The sequence below is a fragment of the Erithacus rubecula genome (genome assembly GCF_903797595.1).
Source record: "Erithacus rubecula genome assembly, chromosome: 4".
NCBI lineage: Eukaryota > Metazoa > Chordata > Aves > Passeriformes > Muscicapidae > Erithacus > Erithacus rubecula.
The window spans coordinates 39,261,869-39,282,613 of record NC_136686.1 but is presented as its reverse complement, the minus strand read 5'-3'; the positions used below and the strand labels follow the sequence as shown (position 1 = coordinate 39,282,613).

The window sequence follows — 20,745 nt, the reverse complement described above, 5'->3', positions numbered from 1 at the left end:
TTACCCGTAGAAAAATATTAATTAATGTTTTAACATTCATACTTGCCACTCAGCACTTCAACACTTGGTGTCTATGGTACAAACAAAAAGGAGACAAAATAGATGAAATCCCAGTTTGCCTGTCATGTGAGTTTTAACCTCATAGTGTCACCTTCGGAGCTTTACTTTTCAGTTTGTGTGTTCTGAAATCAAGAAATACTGAAAACAAGTATTTATTTTAAAATACTAAAAACATGTGATTAAAGAAACCAAAAAGAATGGTGAAAGCATATATGTAAAATGCATATTTGATTTTTCTTAGCATAGCTAGTTTCTACTGCAACGTATTTGGTCAGTATTTCAGACACAGAAATGAGCATATGCTCACTTAGCATATGCTTTTCTAATTAATTGTATTAGAGGGTTTTTCTTACCATTGGAAATTAGGTTCTGTGTGGTATTCTTTTCAAATCTCTGGGATAGCAATATAAATACTTGGTGGTGAGGATGAGAAGTTTTGAAATGATACAAGGCTGTGTTCAAATTATCAGCTTTAACATTTTGGCTTCTGAGAGACACAGCTGCTTTTCTTTGCTGACCTTATTGAGAGATGGAAATTGGAACCTAAAAATATGGGATATTTCAACAGTTACTCATGCTATTGAATTAAAATGCCATAGGACTTGTCATTACTAGTTTGAGCTCCTATAGTTTGCATTTTTTATATGGCCCTCAGGGCAGGTTCACAAAAGAAGCCAAGAAAAGAACAACTTAATGATGCAAATAAACTCCCCTTGGCAATGTAAGTGTCTGATTTCTTAACAATTGGAATTTTATGTGCTAAATTCCTTCATAATTCAGCCTTTGCTGAGTATACTTTCCACTGAACAGGTCTTTTCTGGAATGCAATTGCTTTTACATGCTCTGCTGGGGATGGATTTGGGTCTGAATCTGGATAGTGGACTCTGTTCTCAGCAGTGTCTCCTCCTGATGGTGGAAATGAAAGTTATTGAGATATATATTGCCAACTAGAATTGAAGACTGGTTTCAAAGACAAAAGAAAGTGTGCCTAGAACAAAAATTGAAACAGATTGAGCAAGGGGATTGCATCTGGCTGCAGGTGGAGAGAGCTGAATAGACTGAAGGAAATCACAGCTGGAAGCTGGAGGCAGCAGTGGGCCCATCATCCTATTACCAGCCCCTTTGGAGAATGTACATCTTTATAATAATTTGTACATAGTACTAAACTAAAGGATTCCTTTCTGCCCTGAGGAATTTGTAAGAGCTCTACTCATTTTATCACACAGGCATCCTAAGTCCTTATGTTCCATTAGGCAGCCTCTTCCCTTCTTCTCACCAACACTACAAAAGACCAATCAGGGGACTCAATAGCACATGATTAGAAACCACAACAACATATTTTAGCAAGGCATGAAAAAAGCTTTTGTATTTTTTGACCTCTGGGTTATATATATAAAGAAAATAGGTAGAAAAGAATATGCCATAATAGCCTGTATTTACAAAGCATGAAGTATGCTTTATATTTGTGAAGAATAGGATAAAAAGACAACCTGTTTCCTTTTTCTTGTGCAGATATAATTATGTTGGCTAGAGGCATAAAGTAGGGTTTTTTTCTCATGTTTTTCTAATATAGTTATTCAAAAAGATGTTTTGTTGTAGTTATGCTGGATTAAGGGGTACATTATTTCAATTTATTTTATTTCCTCATTCATACATAACAACACAAAAACATTATGACTGCCTTGCATCGCCTGTCATCTGTTTCAGTGTTAGCATTATGAAAATAATGAAAGTTGGTTTTAAGCTAATGAACATAAGGGCCAAGCTCACACGAGGTGGAAAAATCCAGAAAGGGCATTTTAAAGTTACACCTAAAAGCACTGGGGTGGCTTCTCTCAGTCAGTCTGTCCGTGTTGCTTGACTGGTGTTTCTTCTCTGTGACTCCAGGTCCATGCTTGAGCTCCCTTCTTCTGGTGTAGTTCTACTGGACTATAAGGGATTACTCATGGTTTACACTCAGTAATGGCTGAAGAGACTCTGACTGCTTCTTAAGACTCCTTTATTTAGTCTTTAATTGCTTCCTTTGACTTGCCTGATTAGGTTAGATGGAAGTTATTTCTCATAATGATTACCAAATGATGTCTATTTTCAAATAAGTACCTTAATATATCCATCCATCTGCCATTCCTGTTTTTATTTTGGTGAGAATTTTGTGCTTCTCCCCATTTAGTAGAATGAAAATCAAGATACAGTAGCAAGTTAGTATTCTACTCTTCTCATCCTACTAACATACTGGGTTTTCCACACTAAAACTTGAAACTGCCAGCAGAAGTTGTCACTTATAGGACACCTTTCATATTGATAGAGATGATGCTCCTCCACAGTTACCAGTACTGATGTTTTACCATGTTATTTTTAATTTAGAGTTACAAATGTTTACATTCTTTTTCCTTGTGGTTTTTAATTCTGCCTTTCAAGTGTCATTATCAGGTTACTGAAAAAGTGTAGCCTTAGAAGAATGATACATTAGAAGGTGAAAACAGGGTAGATGGGAGAACACATTATCCTGAGGAAATAGTGTTTTGAGGTGTTTCACAGGGGAAAATATCTTCAGCCTAGCAGAAGTGGAATGACATATTATGTTTTCAGTCAGAGCAGGTTTTAGTTGTCTTCTGATTTTTTAATTTTTTTTGAGAAAGGAATAGAGAGAATATTGGTCTTTGCTTTTATGATTTCTTAATTCTAATTGTAAGCCATAGGAAGGTTTTTGTTGTTGATGAATAGTATCATAATAGGTCCTGTCCTTTCCACAATTAAAATAGATTTGTCTTTTGAGTGTAATAGCATAGACAGGTGTTAATGAAACAAGATGTAGTAGCTAAGTTGGATAATGAGCTTGCAGTTCTGGATGCACTTCAGCATGGCTGAAATATTGTATATGTGAAATAGTGACTTAAATTCTACTGTTTTCAGTGAAAATGGATTTTATCTATGAGGCCATGATTTTTTTTTCCTTGTATGTATTTCCTGAAAAAATAGCAAAGCTATAATAATTGTCATATCCAAGCTTACTTTTGAATTATTATGCTTAAATTGATAGTTTAATTGCACTAAATAATATGTTTTCTTAAGTATCCAGGATATGTTTTTAACTTTAATAAGATAGTTACAAATTTCTTTCTTTTTTTTTTTTCCTTCTCTCCCATTTACCAGTTTTATCCCAGATGTATAAATACTACAATTTTTTAATGCAGAACTGTACTCAAGTGATACGTAAATTAGGCTCTCTAATTTCTGTGTGAGTGGATCCTGAGTAAGTAGGTTGTTATCTCCTAATAACTGAAGCTTAAATCCTACTTTTAAATCAATCCCCTCTACTAACGAACATGTACTGGGTGAAAACAGAAGTTATAACTATATGTTGAACACCCTGAACTGTAAGTACTTTGAACAGCAGTTGCAGCAGTTTTTAATGCAGAGAATTTTGCATTCTCATGTAGTCTGAAGGAAGTATTTACTTCTCAATATGGTAGCTGAATATACATAAATGAGTAGATAGTTTTCCAATAGTAATAATTGTATGTATATATACAAATACACATCACATTGTGGTGTGATAATACAAAGAAATATGCAACATGGTGCATACTAGGAGGTGAAGTGGGGAAATGAAGAAAGCCCTGGAAGGGTGCAATTATATTGCTTAGGAAAGTTCTAGTGCTGCAGTATGGTATTTACAGCCTGTACTAAGCAGCCATGAATATCATATATACATGTGTATGTTTTTTCCACATGGTCCTTTTGATTTCTGTGGAACAGTTCTATGACCAGGTGCATGGAAGGAGTAGTGGGTACTGATGGGTGATATTGGCAGTACAGGAGTGTGAGGAGATGCAGAATTTGGACCAGCTATGAAAACAACAGAATGAAGTGCTTGGGGAGATATTTCAGTGCCAATACTTTGACTTTGGCTTTGGCATGTGAACTGTCAGAACTGAATGGATGAATCTTTAGTCAGCATTTAATAGTAAGTTTAGCTTTTAATTTTAGCATGGAGGACTTCTGTAATCAAGGAAATTTTTACTCATCCAACCAAAGCAGAGCAAGTTCTGTTTTCCTGTGCCAAGAGGCTAAGAGGCTAAGGCTGTTTGCTTCATAGCTGTTCTCACTGCTCCAAAGGGGAGTCTGAACTGTTTGGTCAATCCCTGCTGCGTTCATTAACTTGGTGTGTTTGTTTCTGTTTCTCCATTGAGAAGGGAATGGTTTGTGTTTGTGTTCCTAAAAGTTTGGACCTGGTTTATTTAACCAAACCCTGCTGAGCACAGAACCTTTTATATTTGGTTGAACTCATGCTCCCAGGCACATTTTATTCTCCTGTGATTTTGACAGAGGGAATCCCTATTTCTTTCTTTGTTTGGTAAAACTGCTTATCTGGGCCCTGCTGAGGATAGAAATGGGCTGCCTACTTTCTGATGCAAGCAGGAACCATGAGAGGCTCTTGTCCTAAAGAGAGAAAAGCCAAGATGGTTTCTAATTTTTTTTTTTTCTTTCAGAGAACTGATAATATCCAAAGGATTAGTGATTCCTTAAGCAGGAGTAGGAAGACTAGTGACAAGCAGTGGAAAGACACAAGATCTTGAAGGTAGAGGAAGATGGAAGGAAGGGACATGATATAAACTATCAGACTACTGGGCTTTAATTCCTGGGCAGTCCAGGAAGACACTGCTCTGCTTTTGAGGAAAGCCATGGCTGCATGAGCTACCTAAAAAGCCCACTGTGCCTCAAAGTGGAGGCTGTTGAAGCACTGCCTTTAATTTCAATCCTAAAATGCAGCAGCATAAGTAGAATAGATGGAGCAGTTCTGCTGCAGACATTGGGCTGCCCTTTGGGAGGTGGTTTGTGTTACTGCTAAATAGCCTGCTGCTGTAGAACTAGAGTGAAACTGTGCACCATCTTTCACCTCTGGAAGTCAAAAATGTTGTATTTATCTCAAATACACCTACTCAAGGTGGCTTGGAAGAAACTAATTAGTCTAGAGTGCAAAAAAGAAAAGTCAGCTGTAAGGGAAAGGTGCTCTGTTGTTGCAGTGTTCAGGCCTGCTGGGAGTTGCATAAAATGTTTCTGTCTTCTGAGCAACCTCAGTTTGCAGGATTTGTGTGGATTTTTACCTGTAAAACCTCCCCCCCTGCTTTAGCTTTGTAGATGCTACAGTCAAGAGCTGATCTTGCAGGGGTGAAAACTTCTGCCAGCATAGCTGCCCTTCAAGGCAAGGTAGAAATGCATTATACTACACCCTTTAATCAGTTTGTGCCGTATCTTCTTCTTGTCTTTAAATAAAATTACTTTGTCAATTGATGAATATCTTTATTACTATGCTTATCCATTTAAGTAATACATACCCAAGTACAACTGTCATTTTCCCACTATAACATATACCTACACTTACCTGTCTTAAATGCCTCTCTTAATCATGGTCCAAATCCAGATGAAAATCTGAGTGAACCTCCAACAAGTATAGTACATATTTAGCAACTTACATATCTGTGCATAAATCAAAAACTTTCAATCTGGAGAATATCTTGAATTTTTTTACAGGTGAGAAACAAGTATTTTTTGCTTAACATTATAATTGTGCGTGACAAAGATTGCTAAGCTAAAAGTAAGAGGTACAGGCTTTCAGAAGATGTAGACCATTAAAAATTAAGATGCTAATAAAGGCAATAATACTATTGCATTCAAGCTCATTATCCTTTTCACTTGTACTTTGTCATGTCCCCACAGCATCCTCTCCCCTCTGAAAAACACCCTTTAGTTTCTAATACTCAGTCTCATGTACACTCAGTTCCACTGAATTAGCCTCACAAACACTATCTGATCTGACTAGAAAAAGATTTTATACCATTAAAAATATACTTGCCCACAAATAATTTGTAAAACACAAAGAAATGGACTTCATATAAGCATATAAAATAATCTGAGCAAAAGAGTAAAATTACCTGAATATATTAATTACTTGAACTTATTTGGTCTTCATGAGCTACTGCAGTGTTTTGGAAAGTGGGAATGTTAGTGGCTAAGTTTATACTTCTTTTTTTAAGGCAGAAAGTGATATTCAAATAACCACAGATAAGCTCTGCCCTGAGAGAGTAGCCTTAAAAGTTACTTCTGAAGTATTGCATTTTTATTTTGTGTAAGATTATCTATGCATTTATACAGATACATTTAAATACAAGATAGTGAGGACAACTGAAGGGAAATCAAAGAACCAGGGGAAACCTAAAATACCAGTTCAGTGATTAGGAAGGTGTAAGTAATTTCTGGAGTAGTTTTTCCTTACCTTGGACTTTGTATGCTGGCATGTTTTTGAGTTCCTAGGGCTGTTTAGGCAAGCTGGGTGAAGCTGAGGGATTAGGGAGGAAGAGTGGAGGGAGGGCAGTGGGCAATCTGTGGAGCAGTTTGAAGCAGTGTCTGCAGACTGGAAAGGGCTGGTGGGGGAGCATGTTTTCATTGCAGTACCATTGCAATGAGTGTTAATGTACCACTTGGTGAGAAGGAAGCCTCTGATATTTCTCCTTAACCTCTGTGTTTGTGACTTGTGCACAGATGTTTTTTAACCCATCAGTGTGTCTGGCTCATTCTAAAGGGTGGTGTAGAAGAGGTAAGAGTTACTGCTGTGTTGGCAGATGACAAAATCTATGTTTCCTGTTGCCCAGCTTTAGCAGGTCTTGTCCTGCTTTTCTTCATTCATGGTTCCTGATGGTATTCTCCACTCACTCCTTCATATCCTTTGAGTCTACCCACTGGTAAAGAATGCTTACACAGAAACAGACAAGAAGCAACCCAAAAGCTGGGATGTTGGACAATGTGACGTGCATCATACCTTTCAGATTTGTATTTCCTTCATACCTAACACACTCAAACTTGTGTACTGGCACACCCTAAGGCATGTGTAATTACTCAAACTCTTGTGTATCTGCAGTTATCTAAGCCAACAAAACTATAGGTTGGATTATAATACTTACCAAATAATTCACAGAGAGTAGTTTTAAAATTAAGGTTGCCTTTTTTTTTTATTTTTAATTTGTTCTGCAAAGGAATATGCTGTGGAATTCTTGAGTTTATTTGAAAAGATTTGGCAGTATCTTGTGCAAAAAGTTACTGGTATTTTTGTTAATTTTTGAACAGCCCCTGGTGCATATTTGGTATCTACATCATCAGAGACAGACCTAGCTACTTTGTTGCCTGAATCAAATCTATTCTGCTCCTTCTGTTTCACATTTGGAAGAAATTGTGTTCAATACCAGGGACTTTTACAGAACTGTAGAATGCCACATATTGAGATAGTAGGAAATACAATCTCAAAAATTTTCACAAAAATAGGAGATAAAGTATGTATGCATTATAAAATTTGATGTCTTGTTAGCAGTTTAATCAGTGCAATCACGAATTGGCTCTAAAAATGATTTAAAAATGATTGGCCTCCAATCCTGCAGATCTGGGCAAGTGTCCAGCCTTTACATAAGGTAAGCTGTCCTCTATGTTGTTCTGTAAGGCATTGAACATTGTTTCAAGTTTTGAGTGGTTTAACCAGTGACTTAATCGAGTAAATTGTCAATTAAAATTGCACATATGAAAGTTGTCACTATTTTGTTTATCATGCCATGATTTTCTTTCCTATACTTTTTTGCATAAGACTTGACTTGAAGATTTACTTTCAAAAAATACTGTTGTCTGTGGTATGCAAAGCATAAGATTGTCTGCACCTTCATAAATTTTTTTCTATGAAGCCATGACAACCACAAAAATGTTTGTGATGCAACAGTCCTGAGTTGCACATTTTACAAACACAGAGACAGAATATGGGCCTTACAGCACATGCTTTTCAGAGGTGCAATACTGAGCTAAACTGGACATATTTTTCTCAACAGTACAGAAAAGATTGCAGAATTTCAGATTTCAACATCATGCTGTTAAGCTGTGGATCAGTTTCAAAGGAGATGAAAAGAACATTTTTAGAATCTAGAGCATACATATTTCACTTCCTTATTTTGTAAGAGCTAAATAAGCCAACAGGATAACCCTTGTCCTACCTCCTCCAAAATACTTAAGATTTAAAAATACTGTACTTACTGGAAGAAGGGACTGGGTTATTACTTTCAGTCCACAGCAATACCAGAAACTGTTTTGCAACTTTATATATAGGTCTATATTCATCCAAACACAGACTTCAGTAGCATATGCATCTATAATTGAACAACTTTCCAAATGTACTTTAAATAATGGAGAGATATAGTCACTTGTAGGCCACATACCATTTTGTTGTAGCTTACGTGTCTAAAACAGGTCAGGGAGAGATGCCCCAGAACTTAATGGTAGCACTCAAATAGAGTGCTGTACTGCTGTTATATGCAGCAAAGATTATTTCTTTTCAAGTGTCTATTACTAAAACAAAGTAGCGAAGCAGATGTTAGTGTGTAGAATACCTGAGATGAAGTTTCACATCAGCAGCCAGACTAAATGATTATGGTGAGTTTACTTCAATTTTAACAGTTAAATCTTATGATCCCAAAATACATTCTCCTTTTGGTGTCTGGCTGTCTTCCAGGCAGGAATAGTTACATTTAATATCTGTGAAGGGACAGCAAGGTGCAATAACTCAGCCAGCTCTAGGCACCCTTCTCAGAGGAGATCTTGAATATCTGAATTCATATTATATGTAAAACTCCACTGCCATTGCTATCCACAAAATACACTGCTGGATACAGTCTCACATGGTGAGTTGAGTAATAGCCCTCTTGGTATTGTTTCTATATAGTCAACAGTCCATGACTGTATTAACTTTTGTTTTTGTCAAGCTCAAGCTGACAGTGCACTGCAGGTTAGCTGTCTACCACTGGCCTGCCCATGCCAATTAGCTGTGTCACTTGGAAATGCACTTCAGTGTTAGCTCTGCCCTTCTACCTCATGCTCAGTTCCCTGAATTTAAAAAGCTCAGCCACAGGGTAGGCACAGGTTTTATTCCTCGTTGCTCTCTGGAGTCAGTGGTGGTCCCCCAAGGGAATGCTGAGTGGGTGCTGTGCTGTGCTTGCTCCTGTGGCAGCATCCCTAGAGACTCTGCAGTGGTACCTGCTGTTAGCCCATCTCGCTGCGGCTGTTTCTCACGGGTACACAGATCTTGGGGCCAGCAGTGATTTTCTCTTCCCCTGCCCGGGCTGGGGATCCTGTGGAAGGAAGGGCCTGCCACCGAAGGGCTCAGTCGGGAGAGCAGCTCTGCTGACACAGCGAGAGGCTATACCCGGGGCTAAACACAAGTTGTCAAAATGTAACAGAAGGTGTCCAGCATTAACAATGTCTCTCTTCCTTCTTCGCTCCAATTATAGGAAATGTGGTATTGTTGTCACTGCAGGGTCTTTGTCAGCGTTCAGCAACCCATGTTTACCTTCTTTGTTGTCCTCTTCTTGTGCTCCTGTGTCAGCAAATATATTCCCTTCCTGCTGTTGTGCTCAGTGCTGATATGAACATCCCTTGCAAGTATCCTCCTCACAGTTTGGCATTAGAGGCTCACCTATCACTGCCTTATATTGTCTCCAGTATGTTTCATTCTTCCCGAAATAACTGTTTCAGATTAAAATTAAAGTCTTAGACAATACAGAGATCAATTAAATGATAATATTTTCTCATGATTAGGCTGGTTTTTTTGGTTTTTTTTTTTTTGTTTTTTTTTAAGCAAGTCTCCTATTGGGTTAGCTTCCAGTAATTCTAGGCCTTGTTTTACTTTTCACATGAAATTGCCACACATCCTAGAAATGCAGATCATCATTAGGATCATTATTTTCAGATAAATTAAGAAATTTATTCTGAGAGTTGCTTTCTTTCCTGTGAACATTCAAAGTGGTTGTCAGGGAAAATAACAGCAGTTTGCCCATAAAATCTGTCCCAGAGATGGTCAGAAATTCCCAAACAAAGCACTTCTAAGAACTTTGAGGCTTTGATATCAGTTGCTTAGTAAATATCTAGCACAAGAGAAAGTTTTAAATTTTTTTTTCCCAGCCTGAGTCATCACAATGTTTTTCTGTTTCTTTTGGCCAGGCAGTTTCATCCTTTCCAGCATTTTTTTGGGTCAAAGCAAGTATGGTGTGTGAGACTGATAAAAAAAAGCAGTTGTGAGGACATACACACCTTGTTGCCTGGTTTTCCAGAAATAGTTAAGAACATTTTTGCATTTAAAAAGAAAAGGCTTTTGATGTGAACTTTGAAAAGCAATTTGCTCAGAGGTTTTGAGTGAAGGTATGATCTGGTCTTAGGTATAACCTATCTTGTAATATATTTATTCTATCATCAGTTCTGCAGATGATTCCATTTTTTTCCTATACAAATATAATGAGTTTTTTTAAGAATTTCAAATATAGTGAAAATAATTTTTGGAGCTCTACAGCAAATTCTGCATTATCTCCAGCAAAATACAGCTTTTTAAATATTGTCATGGCTAATATACTTATTAATACAGTTTCTAATTACTCTGTAAAGCCTTATGCAGTATTTTATGCTTTCATTGTTAATTGAGCAGTCTAAAAACATCTAAGTTAATTGCACACTTACTGTTAATCGCTGGACAATTTTGTCCAAATGAGAAAAAATTGGACTTTTGCAACACGATAGTTGCATTAAGTGCCTCTAATTTTCCTTTTAAGCTTTCACTGATGATCTTTAGAGCATTTTTATTACACTTTTTATTCATTTAACAAAATAATATTAATGTTGATCTTAACTTAGTGTATGTTATAAAAGGCAGTTTCCCAGCCAGTCCCACCATATATGCTGAACTCTAGAGCATTAGACACAAACTATGTTCAGGTGTCCCCAGACATTAGCATTCATTTTAAAGGCTGTATATAGCATCTCAATAGAATTTTGAAACTGAACAGAGGATGTTAAGAAAAAATCCTACATGTCAGACAAAGAAGCTGTGAAGGAAACCCTGAACAGGTGAGGGAATGTTAATAAACCAAGGATGTCCTTCTGTGGGATTGTGTTCTGAATGTTGAGCTTCACTATAATCTCTTGTGCCTCAGTAATTTGAGATGCTTGTTGGTTTGGCAATTGGTCACACAAAATAAACTGTCCCAACATCATGTGTGATAATCAGCCAATCAGGTCTCCAGAGAGTCTTTAAATGTTCAAACTGAACAAAGGCTCTGTGTCTCTCAAGTTCCGATTATTGTCTTGGACAGCAGCTCTCTGCCAGGTAATGTGCTGTTTTTCTATTTCCTTTTAGCTTTATTTAGTGGCAATAGGCAGCTTCAGATTACTGTGGTAATCCATGCAAAACTAATTGACTAATTAAATGCAAGACAAGTCAGTGCACCAGCACTTGTTGCACAATATTTGCTGTTGGCTTTTTAATGATTATCTAACAGGGATTGACAAAATAGTGTGAAGCACTTCAAGAAAGAAATATTCTTTTACTCTGTCTGGTCCTGTAAAGTTATAGCAAGGATTAACAACTGAATGGTGACAATTCCCAATCTAACCAAACCCTGTGGATTTGATGGACATATTTTGTTCATATAGGTTGCCAAAATTTCTGAGAAAATGAAGACTTCAAAGATGAGTCTTCTAAAGAGAAAGTTAAAAGAAGGAGAAGAATTAGTAGCCCAGGTCAGATAGGAAGAATTTATGCCATGTGTTTTGAAGTAACACCTAATTTATCAATGCAACATCAATTTTATTTACGAGACAAGTCTTCATGATAAACATCTTATTTTCATATGGATTTGGGAAGGAAGCAATAAGGTAATCCTCCTGCATGAAACCTAGTGTTGGAATGAAGGTTATTCATCCTCACTGAGCACTTACACAGACAGTTCTGCAACACCAGAGATTTTTAAAATAAAGGTTGAGGGGTTGCTTTAGAGAAAACAACATAAGAATGTATTTTACTGACACAAGTAATTAATTTCAGTCTTTTACAATGTCAGAACTCAGTATCCTATGCCTCATTTCAGATATAGGCACTTAAAAATTATTAGATTCCTTAGAATCAAGTGCAAAAGTAATTTCCAATTCATTTTTATTTCATTATAACAACCTCTCTAAAATCTCCAGCCAACCTAAACAGTTTTGCAAATAGTCCACAAACAGTTTTAGAATGGCTGATTATACATATTCTGAAGAAAAGTTTGCTGAGTTTATTTGATGGAGATAACCTGGTGATTTTTAGGGCTGTTTTTGTCATCTCTGTTATCAAAGCTTAAAGGTCTAAATGTTTGTTTACTGAGCTCGAAACTGAGTTTAAAGCTGTCTTTGATTTCACCAGAGCAGGCTGGTGGCTTAGAGGCCAGAGTTTTTGCTGTCATCTTCACAACTATTCTGACGTCAGAAGCTTGTAGGGGCTTATCACACACTAAGGTTGTGGGCTCAAGTGGGGCAAATTTAAAAAAAAGCATGACCAAACTCCTCTATGGAGTCCCAATGGATGCTTTATACCTTTCTTTAAATTTTTTCCTTTTTGTTTGCTTATTATATGATTCTCAATAGGTCTACATGAAATATTATTCATAAATTATTTCTAAAAATAAAATAGTTGGGAGATTGAAAAAGAAGTAATATTTAATTTTTCACTAGTGGCTGAGATTTAAGTGTTTATTCTTAAAGTCCCACTCTCATGTAGAACTGATGGTACTGTAGCTCTCCAACACTAAAAATATTGCCTTGACTGTTAGCAAAACCAGGAGATGACAGAAAAGTATTCCCACAGGGTGATGGGAGAGAGGTCCCCAAGTCCTTACATAAAAGAGTCATGCTCGAACAATGACTTTTCATGATGCTGCATCCAATCTCAGTGAAGTTTCAATATGAAGAAAATTTCTTTTGCTTTAACTTACTTCCTAAAAACCTGGAGTTTTTCCAGATTTTCACACAAAATTTGCTTATCAGTATGACTGTGTGTCTCCTTAAAAAGCTACAAGAAGGAAAGAAATTGAGTGGTGGGGGGGGGGGGGGGGGGGGGGGGGGGAAATCCAAATCAGCCTGTCTCTTCTCCCCAAAGTCCCAGGGAAAGGGGTGCACTGTGTTTGACCCATGGAGGAAAGCAGGAAAGATGTATGTGAAGTGTATTTACAGACATTATAAAGCAATCACTGCTTGATGTTTAAACATTGCTTTATGGCTTTTCCACTGAGATATTCCATTAGTATGGGATGATAATGAGTCATGGTTGTACTTCACTGAGGGCTCTTGCCATGACTGCATACTTTTCTGATTTTTTTTTTTTGCACATGGAAACAAGGGAGAGAAATTATTTGAAGAACAGAACCAGAATAGAAGCTGTGAAATTACAATGCTGCTTAGAAATGGACAAACTTTTCAACACAGTTTTATTTTGTTTAATCAATATTATTTTATTCAAGCTAGAAGTGCAGCTTTAAATATAGTCTTGAGGAGAATGCGGAAGAATTCTTCTAAAAATGTTCCTGGGCAATGCATATGTGTTGACAAAAGTGTGTGTATGCAGGAGTTAATATTTTTTTTTCTTCTTCTGTAGACATAACTTGTCTACAGCAACTAATTTGAGAAAGAGTATTTTCATTTAAAGAGAGGGATTGAGACAAGACAAGTGCTTCTTTAGTGGTAAGGATCTCAACAGCTCTACAGCATCTCAGTTCAACTGGAAATGTTTGTCCCAGATCCAACTCCTACACACTCTGTGTAAATCTTGAGAGCAGGGAGAATTGCCATCTGGTGATTCACAACAATTCAAAACTGATGGAATCAACTTCTAGGAGATGACAAATGGAAATGGTCTTCAACCTCAGATAGAATTGCCATCTGTGATGTTTGTTTCCTAAGATCCTTAAAACTGACAAAACACTCCATCTTCAGATATCCATTAAATTTTTTATTCTTTCATTATTCTGCGGCAAATTGATATTATATGTTTAACAACAGTAGATCATAACTAATGCATTATAGTTATCACAAAAATGTCAGTGTATATGATGTCTGCTGATACAAAAGCTATATATACTATATGCACCAATTATACAAATTATGGAAATTATGCATATACAGTTATATTTGTCCCTTTACGTTAGATTTTGAACTCTGATACATGATTTGTCATTTACATTAATACTTTAGCTCATGGGTGTGAAACAACAATAATATCTGATGTGTGAAGAAACTAGAGAAAATAAGAGGTTAGAATAATTCTAACTCAATAATTTTTAAATATTTGACAGTTGATAAGCTGTTGGTGCTCTGTAGGTCTCCAATTTAAGAGCAGAGAGACTATAAAAAAGGAAAAGGGGTTGGCTCTGAGGTTACAGAAAAAGAGAAAACATTAAACTAGCAGCATTTCATTCAGCAAGTTCATCTTATTTTTCTGAGAAGAACTATATCATATTAATGTTCTGGTTTGTGGTGAGGATGCATTAGTGACATAGGGTGAGGTAAACTCAATTCTAACTTAAGGTTCATATTTGTAAACATTTAGGTTGAATAATAATTTAATTTGTGTGAGTACTCAGAAATCCAGGTGGATTTTTCTTGTAGAGCATATTATGCAAAGTTATGGGTCTTTTTCATCAAAACTCTCTTTTCTAAAGCTCATCAGGGTGAAATATATTGCTGTGGGATCTAGCAAAAATATGCTCAAGTACTAAAATGCTGTGTGTACGTATTCACAAGAATTGTTCCCTTAGTTTGAATACTGAAATACTTATTGATAATGAGGAAGAAACTGCAGAACATTGATTCTTGTTCTTAGGCAGATATTCTTTGAAGTCGGGAGGCATTTCAAAATGTCAGACCGTATATGTATTTCTGTGAACTGATCTTTCAGTTTAAAAGAAGGGAAATGCATAATGCAAAAATGGTATTTAATGAATATTAGACCATATCAATTTTTCTAATTTGTAATTTGTGTGCTTGAAAAGCATTTACTACAGAGCTGTGTTTGCACATCACTGTTAATATAATTTTTACTTGAAGCCTTTTGAAAAGAGGAAAGGAAAAATTATCCTATTGATCACTTATGTATATGTATAGAATTGTAAAGTCAATGTTTGCATAGAAATTCTGATCATCTGCAGAGTAAGAGCTCAAGGTGTCTTGTTGTACCCTGTGAAGTTGTATCACTCTTTATACACAGTGCCAAAGTTGACAATGCAGAAAAGTAATACTTCTCAGCCAAATCCTATTTCATAATCCCCTTTAACCTGATTTTCCATTAATTTATATTAGTGTCCTGCAATTTAACCCCTGGTGTGAATCAATCACTACAAATTAATACTGTCTTTTATGGAATAGATAACCTTATCCACAACAATATCTCTATTTTTAGGTGATGAGATGATAATTCTTTACATTGACACACAATGACTAGTTGGGTCAGGGTGGGTTTGCATAGTGGAATGAGCTCCCTACAGTTGTTTCCAGGCACCTTGATAATGAGAAGTGGCATGAATGTTCCACTTATTCATTTCTTTCCACTCAGAAGGTCAGAAAGAACTGGCATCTTAATTTCTGTTTCTCTAAGTTTTCAAATTAGTTTTAGTTTTTTGTTTTCAAGTAATATTTAACTTGAAGTATGAAAATAACCAAATTAAATTCTTGGTGTTGATACAAAGTTAAGAGAATGAATAAAAGATAAATCAATTACCTTGTAAATTGCAATAACAAATGTCTAATTTTTATGCAGCTTAACTATTTTAGGAGTTAATTGGTGGTCAAAGCTAATGTTACCCTAAAGCAGAATAAGCAAGAGCAATAATCCTTGTGGTGACTGCAACTGATGATGACCTTTTTGCATCTGTAGTGTTATTGGAAAATTATATTATTTTCTTCTTCAAGAGCAAAAAATTTTAAACTGTCAGCAGTTATGTCAAGTTCTGCTCATAAAACCTTTCACCTTAAAGAATCAAAAAGAATTGAAAGAACTGACTAATTAATTCTCAACACAAACAAGGAGTTGATAGACAATTTAAGAGGTTCTTTGAATTGTAGGACTTGACTGTGGCTTAAAGCCAGCCCTCCTTTGGAAGACCAGTGCTGCATTAGAATCAGAATTCCTTCTGGACAGCATGTGCTGCAACAGGAAGTCTACCAACCTGTGAGATGGAACAGCATATTCCCATCTGTTGCTGGCCAGCTGTCCTGTACATGAGATCAGCCTGACAGCAGTAGTTGTGCTCTTGAGCCATCATGCAGCTGAGCTGCAAACATGAATCACAAGGGGTAGGTGCACTACACAGTCACTTTCCTGTCTAAAATTCAGTCCTTGGGAACGTTGGGCTTTCTAGTTTTGACCCAGAAAAATGTTTAGTGTGTGTTTGTGATACGGAAATTGAGGAGTCTTTTCCTAGAGAGAAGAATAAAGGCCTTGTTAGGACTTGATAATGAGATTGTTTTTTGAGGTTTATTATGGGGAATATTGTTGGAAGAAATCAGTGCTTTTTTGGTAACAACTCATTTACAATACTTGGTAGTTAACCAACTGTTCTGTATTTCATCAAATATGCCATTGCCCTGTCCCTAATGATGATTAAAGAATTTGCCTTATCATTTATTTGAGTAGGCCATCATCCTTTTATTGTGAGAAGTAGCACATAGTTGTCACCTACTGTACTTCTCTGCATCACTGTGCTTTTACTATGTCACAGACAGAGAACAGCAAGAATATGTGATTGATGTCATTACATCATGTTTAGATTGAGTGTGAGGAGCCTTTTCATGTATTTCACTTTATTCTGGGTATCTATTTGTGGTGGCTGTATCAAGTGTTAATTCATTTTCCCACCCTCCCTCACTGCTGTCAGATTTATTAAAGCTGAAGCACTTTCCCTGGTTGACAGTAAATGCCAGGTATTTGTGAAAGAAGAGTATGATAGAAATTGATATTGCAAAAAAATGATACTCATTAGATAACATAGTGGGCTTAGCTTGTGTGTTTGCTTTGCAGCCTGAACTTCCTTGGGAAGGCAGAGATGGAGAAGTGCTGGTGCAGCCTGGTTAACAGGGTTTGTGGTAGAAGGGAAGCCCCTGGCAGGTTGTGCCTGCAGCCAGCACTTCCAGAACTCGGGAGGTAACTCTTGTCTCTGCTGCTGGCTAGCCCTTGCCTGAAGGCATCTGAATTTGGGCACCAGAAAAACTTAATCTGAAATGCAAAGGGCAGGTTCATATAACTTCAGCCTGAGGTCATTGTAACTTCAGCTGAACACCTGATGGTGGTGTGCAACTCAAGCAGCATGTGCTGAGAATGTATTACATTGAGAGGAAGAGAAAAAAAAAAAAAAGGCAAAACTAGGACAGCTGATCTGGGAAAAAAAATCTTTTTGAGACCCTTAGGATTGGCTCTTTTGGATAAAGGGAATGACACATGCTTGAAACATGCAGTTGAAAGGCAAAAGAACTGAGGAGGTAACTGGTATGAATGACGTGAAATGTATCATGAAGAATGCTCCATGAGAAGCAGACAGAAATCTCTTCCTGTTGGTGTTTTCTGGATTAGGACAAAGGAATGGGACTACAAGATAAAAAAATCAGCTGTTTTGGGGCACCATTAGCCAAGTTTAGATACTTAAATGCAGAAATCCTTAAGAGGCAAGAGGGAAAGCCATCACCCTTCTCCCTGTTACTAAATTCACTCATCTTAAGGTTAAAAGTTAACTTCAAAAAACTTATTATTTCAGACAAAATGACACCTTGTGCAAATCAGAAGAATGAGCATAGTATGAGGAAGAAGTAATTTTTTGTTTCATGCACCTTCATGCCTACCAAAGAGGAACTTTAAGATACTAAGTTGAGAAATAAAGAAAAGTAGAAAAGAGAGAAGAAATCCCACTTCATGGAATTGTAAATCTTTAAAGAGTATTTTAAACAAACATGACATTACAGGCACTTTAAATCACTAATCACAAGTAGGCCATTACTGTACTAAAATAGGGATATAGTAGATAGTAGATAATAGATATTTTGGGCTGTCTGGGCTTTTGGGCATCTACTTTTGTATGTTAAAGGGTTTGAACTCTTTCTTTCTTTCTTTCTTTCTTTCTTTCTTTCTTTCTTTCTTTCTTTCTTTCTTTCTTTCTTTCTTTCTTTCTTTCTTTCTTTCTTTCTTTCTTTCTTTCTTTCTTTCTTTCTTTCTTTCTTTCTTTCTTTCTCTTTTCAGAGAGTAGGAATTGAATTTTAGTATCACTGCAATGCATAAAATTATTGATATGTCCTCAATTTTAAATTGAGGTAAATTTTTCATTTTAAAATGAGTAATTTTTAACATGAAAATAAGGGAAGAGGTGAACAGGAATGTAATTCTGTAGACGAGAAATTTTTGCTTTAGCAATGAATGATCTTCATGTATTAATAGGAAACCTAGTTTGTATCAATCAATATGAAACATGCCATTGGAAAAAACAATAGATTTTTTTGTTTAATATTTTATATCTGACTTATGAGGAAGACATTCTATCATGTATGAAAATATTAATTACAGTCTATAAAAAAGGTGTTGTGGGATGCATTGCATCCTTCACATAAAACACATTGTTTTCTGTCCCTCAGTAAGTATTTTATTTGTTAAAAATTATCCCATGATATTAATCTTTGAGTTGGCAACAATGATGTACATCAGCAGTATATACTAACATCTGGCCACAGTGCAGCAGAATTAGTCGTGTGATAGCAGTAAGAGAAGATAATGGCATGCAAATATACATAATTTTAGGCTCAAGCGCCCAGTATTCTTGTGTAACACTGATTAAACAGACTGACAATGCAGAAACATTTTGTGTTTGGGAAAATATCATTAGTTCCAAAATAAAAGTTACTGTAATTTAAACAGTTGATGCAAACTGAGGAAAATAGTGCTGCTAGCCCTGTGTGCAATCAAATCATGCTGCAAGGCTCATGATTTGGCAGGTATTGTAGGATTGAAATGGAAGATTTGAGGAGAAATTGCAAGTCCTTCCCAAATAGAAGCATTATACATACAGTGAAACAGAACAATGACAGAAATGCAGATTCATTAGTTATTGCATTGAGACACCAAATCACTTCTAAAACCTGGGTTAACAGTTGATATCTATTCCTGGGGAACATTTCATTTCTATCAGGTTGCTGAAGGGCAATTTTGACTTAAATTTGCAGATAAGTAGATATGTATTAATTTCCTTATGTTACATGGGAAATTTAGTGTTTTAGCTACATATTAAGTCCTCATCCTTCTTTCCCTGCTACCCATAATATTTAAGAAGTTGAAAATATTTTTCCTTGTAAATAACTGTCCTTATGTCTGTATCCTGATGGCCACATGTAATGGGGCATCAGACAAAAACATTACTGATGAATCTGAGAGTAATCTTAAACTAATGAGCTAGATCTTGGTTTGTGAGATACCTCATTCTAAAATCTCAAAATGGCAATGTAGAATCTCAAAAATTCAAGAGAAGCATTCTTTCACACAAAGGCTAACTTCCACTATTTCCTTATTTCTTATGAGGGCAGTATCTGAACTTGTTTTGAAAGCACTGCCTGTTTATTTTTTCATGGTGAGTACTATAATTTCTGAAGTATGTTTGACTCTATAATGAACAGGAAAGAGGATTTTTCTTAACCTGTAGCCTGATTTAGAAGTGCCTGGTTACTGGCATTTAGCCACTTGTTGATCTTTTCTTTTGTTGTACAGTATGAAAAGTACAAATGTGATTCTGCCTGCTCAGAACTGAAAAGGTATGTTGAACATTAGAAGTGCTAGGTTTCTATAGACACTATGTCTGGGAGAAGATGTCAGGAAGAAGTTTTGACATCATTACAAGTTGTAAAAGTTATTTACATTGTATTAATATTGCCACAAATCTACCAGTTGTTACATCAGCACATTTCCTTAAAAATTTTTGGTACTTATTTTAATCTTTTTATCTGCTGTTCTTTATTGATTTATTTTCACCTTGATTTCTCTTCCATCAAATTTCCACATCTCTATATTAAAAATCAGAATGCTTTACTGGTTTACACAGGTATTAAGAAAAAATTATCATGGAAGTCTCAAAGGCACATAAACTTTTTCAGGTTTTGATCATCCTAACACATTTATGAATAGAGAACCAACTTTTTTTTTCTTTCCTGTGCTCTGTAAGTGAGGATGAAGTCCATTAAGGATAATGGACTGATGTTATAATTATATAATAACCAAATGTCACTATATTCTTTGAGCCTCAAGCTTGCTTTACAAATTTGTCATTTCAGCATTTAACATTATGTGCATACCTATAGTGCTGATAAAAGTAATTTCATTACAGAATTATTGTAATATACAGAATAACAAGCAGACATGAAAGAAATTCAAAGAATAGCAGCAAGCCCAGCTTCAGAGAAGCAATTACTTTCTGTGACTTTCCTTTCAACTTTTGTCACGTGTGGTTTTTACAAGGTTTCTTTTATTACCCTATACAGTTGCCATAACAGCATCTCTGTTGTTGGAAACCTCAGGCTGTATTTGTCACAGGCATGCCATGCAAGTAGGAAAATTGTACTTAAGCCATGCTGTAGTACAGCATGCCTTGGTTCATTTGTCTGGATTCAGGCAACTTTTCCTGTTAGTGTAAGATTTACTTCCGTGTCATTTTTGGTAGATCATTAATTACTCTTGTCAGGTAGCAGCAAACAGTTTTGTAGTTCAGGTCCTGCAATAGGTTGTGTAGGATGTAGAGTTATTTCTGAGCTTATGTGGAACACAACTAAAATAAATCT

The 20,745-nt window shown here is 36.1% G+C and overlaps 1 protein-coding gene across 3 annotated transcripts in view; it reads left to right on the top strand.

The window, feature by feature from the left end:
* Positions 1 to 20,745, top strand: part of SLC16A7 (solute carrier family 16 member 7) — a 78,787-nt gene that overhangs the window by 5,268 nt on the left and 52,774 nt on the right. Inside the window, exon 1 of one of the 3 annotated variants that reach the window (XM_079304692.1) lies at positions 11,192 to 11,245. The exons of the other annotated variants lie outside the window; for them this stretch is intronic. The gene's annotated coding sequence lies outside the window, so the exon portion shown is untranslated. Of the gene's footprint in view, positions 1 to 11,191; positions 11,246 to 20,745 lie in introns of those variants that run through there. 3 annotated transcript variants of the gene reach the window in all.